Source organism: Callithrix jacchus, chromosome 7 (genome assembly GCF_049354715.1).
Source record: "Callithrix jacchus isolate 240 chromosome 7, calJac240_pri, whole genome shotgun sequence".
Taxonomy (NCBI): Eukaryota; Metazoa; Chordata; class Mammalia; order Primates; family Cebidae; genus Callithrix; species Callithrix jacchus.
In genome coordinates this window covers 108,507,887-108,519,068 of record NC_133508.1, presented here as the reverse complement: position 1 = coordinate 108,519,068, position 11,182 = coordinate 108,507,887, and the positions used below count along the sequence as shown (strand labels likewise).

The following is an 11,182-nucleotide window of genomic DNA, read 5'->3' as shown; positions in this document are numbered from 1 at the left end:
TAATTACTTCTTACACCCAACTATAGCTATGATACAAGGAATTTAGCAGGATTATCTGAGTTGGAAAAGTATGTTCATTGTGTTAATTCCATGGCAGTCTCCATTTTTTCCTTCTCTCAGATATGTGCTCTGCTTTCTAAAAATCTGAAGAAAACTATTTTTAATAGCAATAAAAGTTTAGAATCAATTCTAGCTATGTTATTTCTGCTTGTATATAGTCTTCCAAGCTGATTAAGCAAATTGCAATTTTCCACATTTCTCTGGTATGAGGTGGAAGAATATTTCAACAGCAATTTCTTTTTTGAAGTTTGGCCTGCAGGCTGATAGTCCATGAACCTTCAAGTAATGGTCAGTGATAAGGAACAGAGCATTATACAAAATGTAACATCCAGAACCATTACATGCTTCCAAGTCACATTAGTTGACTCCTAAGTAGAACAAGTTTCTAATGGTTCTGTTTGGAATATGTCTGTGTAACATGGTTATGAAATTGAAGAAAAATTTAAAGTATATCCATAACTTAAAACTAATTTCTTATATACAGAAGTTACTGATAAGTTTAACTATATTTATCAGATTAGAAATGTTTCAAGTAAAAGGGGATATGGAAATTAACATGAATGCATAATTTAATGCCAACTAGTATTAATGTGAATGTGGGAAGGTATGAATTTGACAGAGATTTAAAAATAATACTTTGAAAGCATCTACCAAATGTGCACCAAATCAAAATTTCATTTGCCATACTTTGTTTTGTCCATCAATGTGTCTTGAGCTCCTAGAACAGTACCTTGCACATACTAAGTGTTCAAAAAGTTAAATAACAACAAAAAATAGTGCTGGTGGCTCACAAGCAGTAGAGGCTTTAGAGGGGAGCATATGCTGCTGAGAACTTACAAGTGAACAATATAGGATGTCAAATACAACCTTCCACTTTTTCTCTGTGCTAAAGGAGGCTGACCGAGAGAAGGATCATGGTTCAATTACATTGGTTGTCATTTTTGTTATTATTGGTGGGAATGACTTGGTGACATGTTATTCCTTATGAAAGGCTGCTCTCCTAGCAAAAGGGCTGCAAAAAAAAAAATCATGATGTGGGCTTTGGACAAGAAAGGGACCAGTCATGTGTCCTCTTTAATATGCTCCCCTTGTGTTTTGGGGCAACTGTATTCCCTGGAAATAGTTGCACAATAGTATGTACAAGGTGCTGTCAGCTCAGGGAAGACTCCAGACAGCTGGCTGATTGCCAGTGTTCTCTTGCACAACTTAGGGAATGTGAAGGAAGGTCTGTCTTTTCTCTGACGGTGAAAGATGTTTATCACTATGTAGTCATTTGGCAACCAAAGGAGAAAATTGGTATGGAGACTCCGGCTATGTTGGGTAGAACTCATGAATCAACATACTTAGAAAATTGGTAAATTACACTATTCACCACCACTCTGAACTCACTAATGTCTCCCAGTCTTTGAGGTTTTGTCAGAGTCTGCTACTTAGTGGCTAATGTCCTTAGGCTTAGTTTGAAAAAAGGAATCTCATAAACATAGGCTTCCATTTGAGGACAATTCTTCCCCCTTCTTTATCTCATTTCCGTTGTATTGTGACATTTTCTTTGGTATAGGTTCCTCCTTCCTAAATCTCTCTCCATCTTGAATTTTCACTATATCATGACCCTGGTGTTTTATTTGTCTTTCATTCATTGAATAAATATATATTCAGCTCCTCAGTGTATTTGATCCTCACAACAACTGAATGAGATAGTTATATTTCCATCTTCATCTGGAAAAAGAGCCAAAAACCCAGGCAGTCTAATTCCAAAAGCTGAGTTCATAGCATAGAGAATTGCTGCAAGTCCTTACAAAGAATATGTAAATTTAGTACCCTAAAAGTGGCACTAAAAAAGAGGACGCCTCTCCTCTTTTTCAGCATCAGCAAAGAGGTCTAGGTATAGGCCACTTTTCTGTTTCCCCATTTCTTTGATAGTGTTGTATATAAGAACAGGCAGAGGCAGTTTTGCTAGGTTCTAGCCTTGGGTCTTATGCAATTTGAGGTGTTCTCTTCAAGTTAAGTAGTAAAAAATTAGAGATACATTATTAGGCATGAAGATTAATATGTATTTAGAAAAAGAGGTCAAAATAAATTAAAATTTTTAAGTCTGGCAAATGCCACAAAGCTTATGAAATTAACATAAATAATTAATAACCTGCCTAAAACACTGCATCATTTTTATGTTAGAAAAATTTCTTTCACTTTCACATATAAAGAAACTTTTCTAAATTATTAATAAAGTGAGTTATGTTATATAAATTTTAGAGATTATTGTAAAATTTGGAAATACTCTGTCTAGTTTCTGTTCTATACAAGCTGTAGGATTTCAAGGGACTTCCAGTTTTCTTCAAATCAAGAGCATCATTCCCATTTCACTACTAATGTTCTCCTCACTGTAGTGGAGAATCATGAATGCTGTTATCTTCATGTATTCCAAGCCATTGTAGGGAAGAAAAAATATTTTTCCTTCTACCTATTTTATTTATTGACTGGAGCCCTGGTAACAAAAGAAAATTACAATGAATGAGAGAAAAACAAACAAGTTTATTGGCACATATACTCCATACATACATGGGAAATGCTTCCCTCCCCACCACTCCCCGCAAAAAAAAAAAAAAAAAAAATGAGGAAATTTCAAAGAAGTGGCTTAGAATTGGGACTTAAACACCACTACCTTCAGCTGAAATAAAATAAAGATGGGTGGCAGAGAGGCCAGTTATGGGGAGGTGACCAGAAAAAGTATGGTAGACAAGGGTAAGGTTTGCTTTGCAGAGTTAAGTCAGTGTCCTTGTCATTGAAAAGATTCCATTGTAATTTAGAGTCATCCTTTTCTTGTTGGTATAGGGAGGGAGATATCCTTACAAATGAAGATTTTCCTTATAAATTAAAGTTTTCTTTACAAAAGTGTAATTTCTAATCTTGTTTTCAGAGCTTCTCCTCTGTCTGCTGTTTTTCAAAATAATTCAAATTAATCTTTATGCCGAAGAGGCATAATTTGGGCTGGCATATTCTGGTCTCTTATACCAGTATTTCCTTTCAAGTACCTTTCCCAGGATGCTAAAAGAATTCACTCTTCTTTAATAATTAGATTATCAAATAACTTACCCAGTACAGTACTTTTAATTGAACTTTATCTCTTCCTTTTAATACATTTTGGTATTACCTGGAAATAAATGTTTCTATTTACTTTACAATGTCAGCATAATTTTTGTTAATGTCATCCTTCAACCCTACTACTTTTGTGTCACAATCTATTACCTTTTTTTCAGAATTTTCTATCAATTCCTAAAGAAAACTTAAAGATGATTAAATGTGGTACATATTATATACTTCCAAATCAGGAGTTGTAATTTCTCATTTGTTTTATTGAAACATTCCAAATGCCTTCAGAAGGACAGTTAAAATGGCATACTCAAGCTTCATCAACATTTTCTATAAACATTTTATATATTCAACTTTTTAAAAAAAGAATATGTTGGATCCTTAAAATAAAATTATATTCATTGTGCAAACCTCAGGCAACTTTGGAATAGGCAGATCCTCTTGTTACATTGAGATGTTTTAATGAAAATGTAAGTTGTATATGATTTTAAAATGTCCTATTGTTTAAAACACTGTATCTATGAAATGAATCTTGAAAGAAAACGTAAGTGTTGCAAAATACTAAAGTAGTCAACAATTTTGGCTACTGTCACAGCAGCTTTTTCTCTGACAGGACTAAGGAAATGAGCTGGTAAGGCACATCTTCTGCTTACTTATTAAAATGTAAAGAGTGCTTGCAATTCTTTATCTTTACCTTTCATAACAACTGCATTGTCATACAGTGCATTGCTAAAGGTTCAGCAGTAAATTACCATTTTCCAAAACTTCTTTCAATTTCTTGAATTTAAAGTCACAGATAATTAGGTGGTTTTTAATAGAAAAAAAATTCATCAGGTTTTTTAGTTAAAACAGGAGAGTACAATAGTTGCTATTTAATTAGTGTTTTGTATCCAGTTTAGAAGGTAGAACAAGGATTAGTATTTCGTGTCCTTTTTGTTTGTCTGTTTATCACTTCATTTTATAGACATTTTACCATTATTAGAATTAATTCTTAAACTCTTTTAGGTATGTCACACTTATTTCTTTTTAATTTTGACATTTTCCCAACTGTTGTTGTAAAAATGGAGCAAATTTAGAAATCTGAAGAAAGTCAATCTTCATTGTTACCTCTGAAGTGCGAGTCTTTCACTTAAAAATGTATTAATCCTCATTATGTTTTGTTAAACTCTTCAAAATAACACTGAATGTTATTTGTTTCTTATCTCCTATTGAAGACATTAAAGTAGATGCATTTGTAATTGATTTACTTGTAATCCAAGTATTAATATAGATTTCTTGTGTTCTGTGGAGTCTTCATGACATTCAATGGTTCTCATTGTATACATCTGGTCTGGAAACACATCTGTGGTAAGTAATGACTTTCTTGTTAAAACAGCTTAAATGAAACAACAGATACAACTGTTTAGTCTTGGAATAGCCAATCCAGAGTCTCATAATAGTTTGATCATTTTATTTTCAAAATGTCTGCTCAAGTATCATTTTTATGTTCTGTGTGATTTGCTGTAAAATTAAAGGAAACAGTTTCAAAAAAAAATTTTTATTAAACAGTGTTGAACAAAATTATTTCCCAGGGAAGACCATAATCAAAGATCACAGTACTTACTGAACTCAATAACTTTGTTGCCGACCTTTATAATTATAAAAATCAATTTTTCCTTCTTTTTGATTTCTGCTTGGGAGATAGTTTCCTGATTTTCATAATCTTCTAAATGAGATGTCATTTTGTCTTCTGTATTTTCACTATTATGGTTCTTTGTTCTATGTTCATGGTTCTGATATGAGAATAGTTTACTGGTGTTGTAATATAAGAGAATTTTTGGAATGTTAGTATTTCTATCATTTTTCTTCATTTCAGTTTATGCTTTTGGCTTCCATTAAGATGTTCCCTGCCATTACACTAGAATTGCATTTTTCATACTACTTCTTTTCATTGAGCTTAAAACTGTCATGAAAAAAACATAAATATTCTGTTATTAATAAATATTTGTGAGAGTTCTGTCACTGAAATAATTGTACATATCTGAAAGGTAGAAGGAGTTTTCAAAGATAGCTTCCTGCACCACTTTTCAAATCTTGCTTCTGTATCAGTATTTCCAGAGCTGAATACTATGGAACACTTTCATATTGTGTTACAACTTCTTACCCTATACCAATACGGAGTATGTTGGCACTGTGGGAGGTGGAAGTATTCCTGGAAGGCAAGGGCAGCTTACAATAACTTGATTATACATGGTATGACTGCAAGGCACTCAATCCAAATTAAATACATGCTCCTTTCAAATTCTTCTTGCTTGCATCCTAAAAATCCCTTTAGCTAATCTAATAGCCACACAACAAATTAGAAGTATGATGGAAGAAAAGTTAGAATGAAAAGAGGAAGAAATTATGGTAAACATATGTCTCATTTACACAAGTTCACACAAATATATGACCATGTAAGATTTTCCTAGGTGCTTCCCCAAAGCTTTGGAAGGTGTCCATGTGCTTAAATATACCTCTGCATATAAAGTTATATAGTGCTGCTGAACTCAGAAAATGGTACAACCTGTATTAGTCTGTTCTCACACTGCTGTAAAGAACTACATGAGACTGGATAACTTTTGAAGAAAAAAGGTTTAATTGACTCACGGTTCTGCAGGCTGTATAGGAAGCATGGCTGGAAGGCCTTAAGAAACTTACAATCATGGTAGAAGGTGAAGGGGAAGCAGGCATGTCTTACCATGGCAAAGCAGAAGAGAGAGTGAAGGGGGATATGCCATGGACTTTTAAACCATTAGATCCTGTGAGAACTTAATATCATGAGAACATCAAGGGGGAAATCTGCCCCCATGATTCAATCACCTCCCCCAACATTAGGAATTACAATTCAACATGAGATTTGGGTGGAAACACAGAGCTGAACCATATTACCCCCACAATATGAAATTTTGACATGCTGAACCAAAGAAGCAGCCTAAGTTCTCTCTGACTCCCCCATACCACTCTTGTCTCTCAATTCTCTGTCTCTCTGAAACCACAGGATGAGGCTGATCTCTGAAGTTCCCTTATCTGCTTATAAACTAGATCCCCAAAAGGACTTCCTTCAATCACTTCCCTGAAATTTCATTAACCAGAGAGGATTAAAACCCATATCACAGAGGAAGAGACTGAATATTGAAACACCATACCTAGAGTCCTGGTGAACTTTTTCCCAAACTATTGTTTTCTCTTCAGTCCCATTCAATACCCAAAGAGAATTATATAAGATAATGTCTACCTCTGAGACCCGTTCACTCTCCCTTAAAATTATTTATTACCCTTCAAAATTCCCACATTACTCCTTATGAAAAAGGGAATGGGTAAACATCTGAATCCTACTGGGTTATTGGATAATCATTCCATGATGAAATTCTTCATACTTATACAATTAAATAAATTTGTATGCCTTTTCTCCTATTATCAGTTCATTTGCTAAGAACCTTTAGAGAGTGACAGGGAAGAATTCCTTTGACCACTACATTGTGTTTTATGTTGTTTACTTAAAGGTTGAAGCACAGTAGAATCATTTTCCCTCTGCCTAGTACCTGCTTCCAATATAACAGCTGATTTTGCTGATTGTAACAGCAAAATAGAACTAGACTCTCTGTACTTCTTTTATCCCTACTGACACCACACTAGTATGACCTACTACAATTTTTTGCTTAGATTATTGTAGTAGTTTTCTATCCACTCTCTACCTTCTTCATACAATTCCCAGGGTTATATCCTTTTCCTGTAAAATTCTTCAATATTTTTTGTTGTTCTTAGAAAAAGTAAATAAATCTATATTTTCATAAAAATTTCTCTCATCGATCTTTTCTTAATTTTCACTCCCTCAACTAGTCAGCTGGTTTTTTCTATTATAGTATTTCATTTTCTTCATAGCAGTTATCATGCTTGGAATTGTTACTGTCACTTTAATTACTTGATGATAATTTGTCTTCACTAATGTAAAGGCTCAATGAAGATAAAGACTATTCATTTCTATTCACCATAGTATCCCTAGTATCATTAACAGTGCATAACACATAGTAGGTATACAAAAAATATTCATTTAAACACTATGGCTAGATTACAAAGTAGATGGAGAACTTAAAGCTATACACCCAGTAGAACCCTTCACAAAGTCCAAATCCTTATGGGGATTCTTTGTATATGGATTCCAAGTTCCTATTCTTGTACCCTATCCTCAGATTTATGCCTGTCTTCTAAATTATATCTCTGTTCTTTTTAAGGTAACCTGTGACGTCTCCAGCCATATTTATTGTCTTTCATAGAGTTCATAAAATAGGAACCAAGGAAAAGGCTTTGGCCTACAAGTCCCATAAGATACCATAGGGAATGTAAAAGCTCTCCAAGAAACAGAATTTTGTTTGCAAGTTTACCACTAAAGCAAAGAGGAATGCTTGTTGGAACCAAACTGCACCTATCCCAAGGAAACACACATGGTTTGGCTCTGTGTCACCACCTAAGTTTCACCTTGAATTGTAATAATCCCCATGTGTCAAGGGTGGAACCAAGTGAAGATAATTAAATAATGACAGCAATGTCTTCCATACTGTTCTCATTATAGTGAGTGAGTTTTCATGAGATCTGATGTTTTTATAAGGGGTTTCCCCTTCACTTGGCACTGATTCACTCTTTTGCCACCCTGTGAAGAGGTGCCTTCTGTTATGACTGTAAGTTTCCTGCAGCCTCCCCAGTCATGTGAATTGTGTAAATCAAGTAAATCTCTTTTCTTTATACATTACCCAGTCTTGGGTATTTCTTCACAGCAGTGTGAAAATGAACTAATACAGTTTCAGTGATAGTACAGTCTGAACCCTTTAAAGAAACCTGCCTGTTCTCCCTTGAATTATGCAAATTATATCATTATGTAGAACAGAGCATATTTCTCTTAATAGCTTCTCCTGTAGTTAAAAAAAAAAGAAAAGAAAGATGCTTTGTAATCACAGTTTTAATAGGGAACTTATGAAATTTTCAGCCATGGAGCCCTTGCTCCCTGGGGGAAGAGGAGGCTATCAATCTTACTTAATCTTCACAACAACTATTCAAAGTAGATATAATTTTTACCCTTATCATTCAACTGAAAAAACTAAGGAATAGAGAATAAAGATAAACTTCACATGGTCAACAGTTTTAAGTGGCAGAGCAAGGAATCAAATTCAGATCAAACTTTAAACCTCATTTTCTTACCCAGTGATGTGTGGGCGACAACTTGTGTCAGCTTACAAGAGCCAATTATTAAATTTTCAGAGTATTTTTTCAGCTAATTGTTAAACACAGCTGTATTAGACTGTTTTCGGCTGCTTTTAACAGAATAACTGAAACTGGGTAATTTTTTTTTAATTGTTTTCTCTTAATAGTTAAGGAGCTGCGAAGTCCAGGAGGAAGGGGTCACATCTGGTGAGAGGCTTCTTGCGGTAGAGACTCTGTAGAGTCCAGAGACAGTGCAAAATATCACAGGGTGAGGGTGCTAGTGTGGTAATGTACTATACTAGCTCAGGTCTCCCTTCCTCTTCTTAAAAAGCTACCAGTTCCACTCTCATGATAATTCATTAATGGATTAACGGGTTAATGGATTAATGGCCCTACCTCTCAATACTACCACACCGTTGATTTTACCACACAGTTTTTTGAGGGGACATTCAAACCACAGTGAAAAACATTGGCAAAAGTTAAATTATACAGGCATACAATAAATATTCAAAACACATTACTGCCTAAGTATCTAACTTTATTGTACTGCTAATGCTTTTGAGTTTATTTGTGCCTATTTTACCTGTATGGTTGAAACAGTTTATAATGGTGGGCATACCTTTTCCAGACTCCGTGTTTCGTGACATCATATCTGTAACCTGAAAGTGACTGTGATGAAAGTACTTATACCATGGAAATGAGCAAACATTCTACTAAGTACCTTACACCTCCACCTCCCAGGCTAGTTGTTAAACATTCACCATTATACTACTTCTTTTAACCATTATACTGTCGGACCCTTTAAAAGTGATCTTTTCTCTCTATAGAATGTTACTATTTATGTGTCACAGAACTGGTTTCATCATTGCCAGGTAATCCTGCACCTTTGTTCTAAAGGCTTCACATATTCTTAAATATGGGCCGGGCGCGGTGGCTCAAGCCAGTAATCCCAGCACTTTGGGAGGCCGAGGCGGGTGGATCACGAGGTCAACAGATCGAGACCATTCTCGTCAACATGGTGAAACCCCGTCTCTACTCAAAATACAAAAAGTTAGCTGGGCATGGTGGCGCACGCCTGTAATCCCAGCTACTCGGGAGGCTGAGGCAGGAGAATTGCCTGAACCCAGGAGGCGGAGGTTGCGGTGAGCCGAGATCGCGCCATTGCACTCCAGCCTGGGTAACAAGAGCGAAACTCCGTCTCAAAAAAAAAAAAAAAAAAAAAAAAAAAAAAAATTTCACATATTGTGAACTCAAATAGGTAAGTTAACTAAATATTGTAAGTTAACCTTTTCCTATGGTAATAGGAAAAGAAAAAAATTCTTTCTCTTCATGTTTTCAGATGCCTAATGAAACCAGATGTATTACTTAACTATCAATGAACTGATAGATTTTTGTTCTTCTTAAATGGCTTTTTTGAACAAGGCAGATATTTAATATTTAGAAAAATGACATGAAAAATATTAAAGTGAGAATTTCTTGTTTACACTATAGATATCCAAAGAGACTGCTATGGTTTCAATGTTTGTCCCCTCCAAAACATATCAAAATTTAATTGCTAAGGTAATGATATTTAAGAGGTGATTAGATCCTGAGAGTTTTTCAATTATGAGTGGGTTAAATACCTTTCACAAAGGGCTTTGGACTGAGTGCAGTGTTTTGTGTCTATAATTCCAATGACTAGGGAGGCTGAGGCAGAAGGATCATTTGAGGCTAGGAATTCAAAACCAGCCTGAGCAACATAGTCTGTCCCTAAAAATAAAAATTTTTCAATTAAAAAAAATTAGGTAGGCATGATAGTGTATGCCTATAGTCCTAGCTACTTCAAAGGCTGAGGCAGGAAGACCCCTGGAACTCAGGAATGTGAGGCTGTAGCAGGCTATGATCAAACCACTGCACTCCGGCCTCGGTGACAGAGTGAGACCAATCTCAAATAAATAAAAAGAGTTTTTGGAGTAGATTGTCTCTCTGTGCTTTTCTGCCATGTAAGGAACACTGTTCTTCTCCAGAGGATGCAGTGTTCAATACGGCATCTTGTAAGTGAAAAACCAGGCCTTTACAACATACCAAACCTACTGGCACCTTGATCTTGGTCTCCCCAGCCTCCAGAACTGTAATAAATACATTTCTGTTCTTTATAAATTATTAAGTCTCAGATATTCTGTTACAGCAGCACAAAATGCACTGAGAGAGAGAGACAAATTGAAGGATTTTAAATTAGCTCTCTGCCCTCAAAAAATTCAGGTATTAAATAAGAAATAACTAGCAGAATTTGGGCCAAATAGCATCTGATTTTTCCCCCACTGATTGTTTATTTCATTTGTAATATTGTCACAAAGGTCAGAAGAGCCAAAACCTTTATCCTCAATTCCCACTTGAGCTAAATACAATTATTTTTCATAGTTAAGTCATGTGTTGATACATGCCCAGGGAAATCAAAATGAGTTATTCTTCCCTATTAATGCCACAATACTGTTGCTCACAGATATTTGTAAAATTATAAATTTTTAGAACTTGACATAAATGAGGTACTGCAGCAGCTAAGTATTTAGTAATGTATGCTAACTTTTCCGCTAAATCAAAACTTTCCAGAAAACCGTAGGTAAATATGAAAAGCAAAAGATAACATAAAATTAGAAAATTGCTTCATTAAGAATGAATCCTTGACACAGTTCCTTACTCTCTAACATAGAGTAGCAACAAAGCATAGAATAACAACTTTGAAACTAAAAGTTTAGCCAAGGCAGTTTTTTAAATTGCCCTTATCGAACGGCAGATCCAATTCTGAACATTTCATAGAATCATAAAATTAGGAATACTC

General features: G+C 34.9%; 1 long non-coding RNA gene across 1 annotated transcript; it reads right to left on the bottom strand.

Moving 5' to 3' along the window:
* Positions 1-3,930: 3,930 nt before the first annotated feature.
* LOC118142984 (uncharacterized) lies at positions 3,931-9,591 on the bottom strand. The gene is made up of 2 exons (XR_004726984.3): positions 8,984-9,591; positions 3,931-5,089 (listed from the first exon to the last, which is right to left on the bottom strand). It is a non-coding gene; the product is annotated as an uncharacterized LOC118142984 (long non-coding RNA).
* Between the last annotated feature and the right edge of the window lie 1,591 nt (positions 9,592-11,182).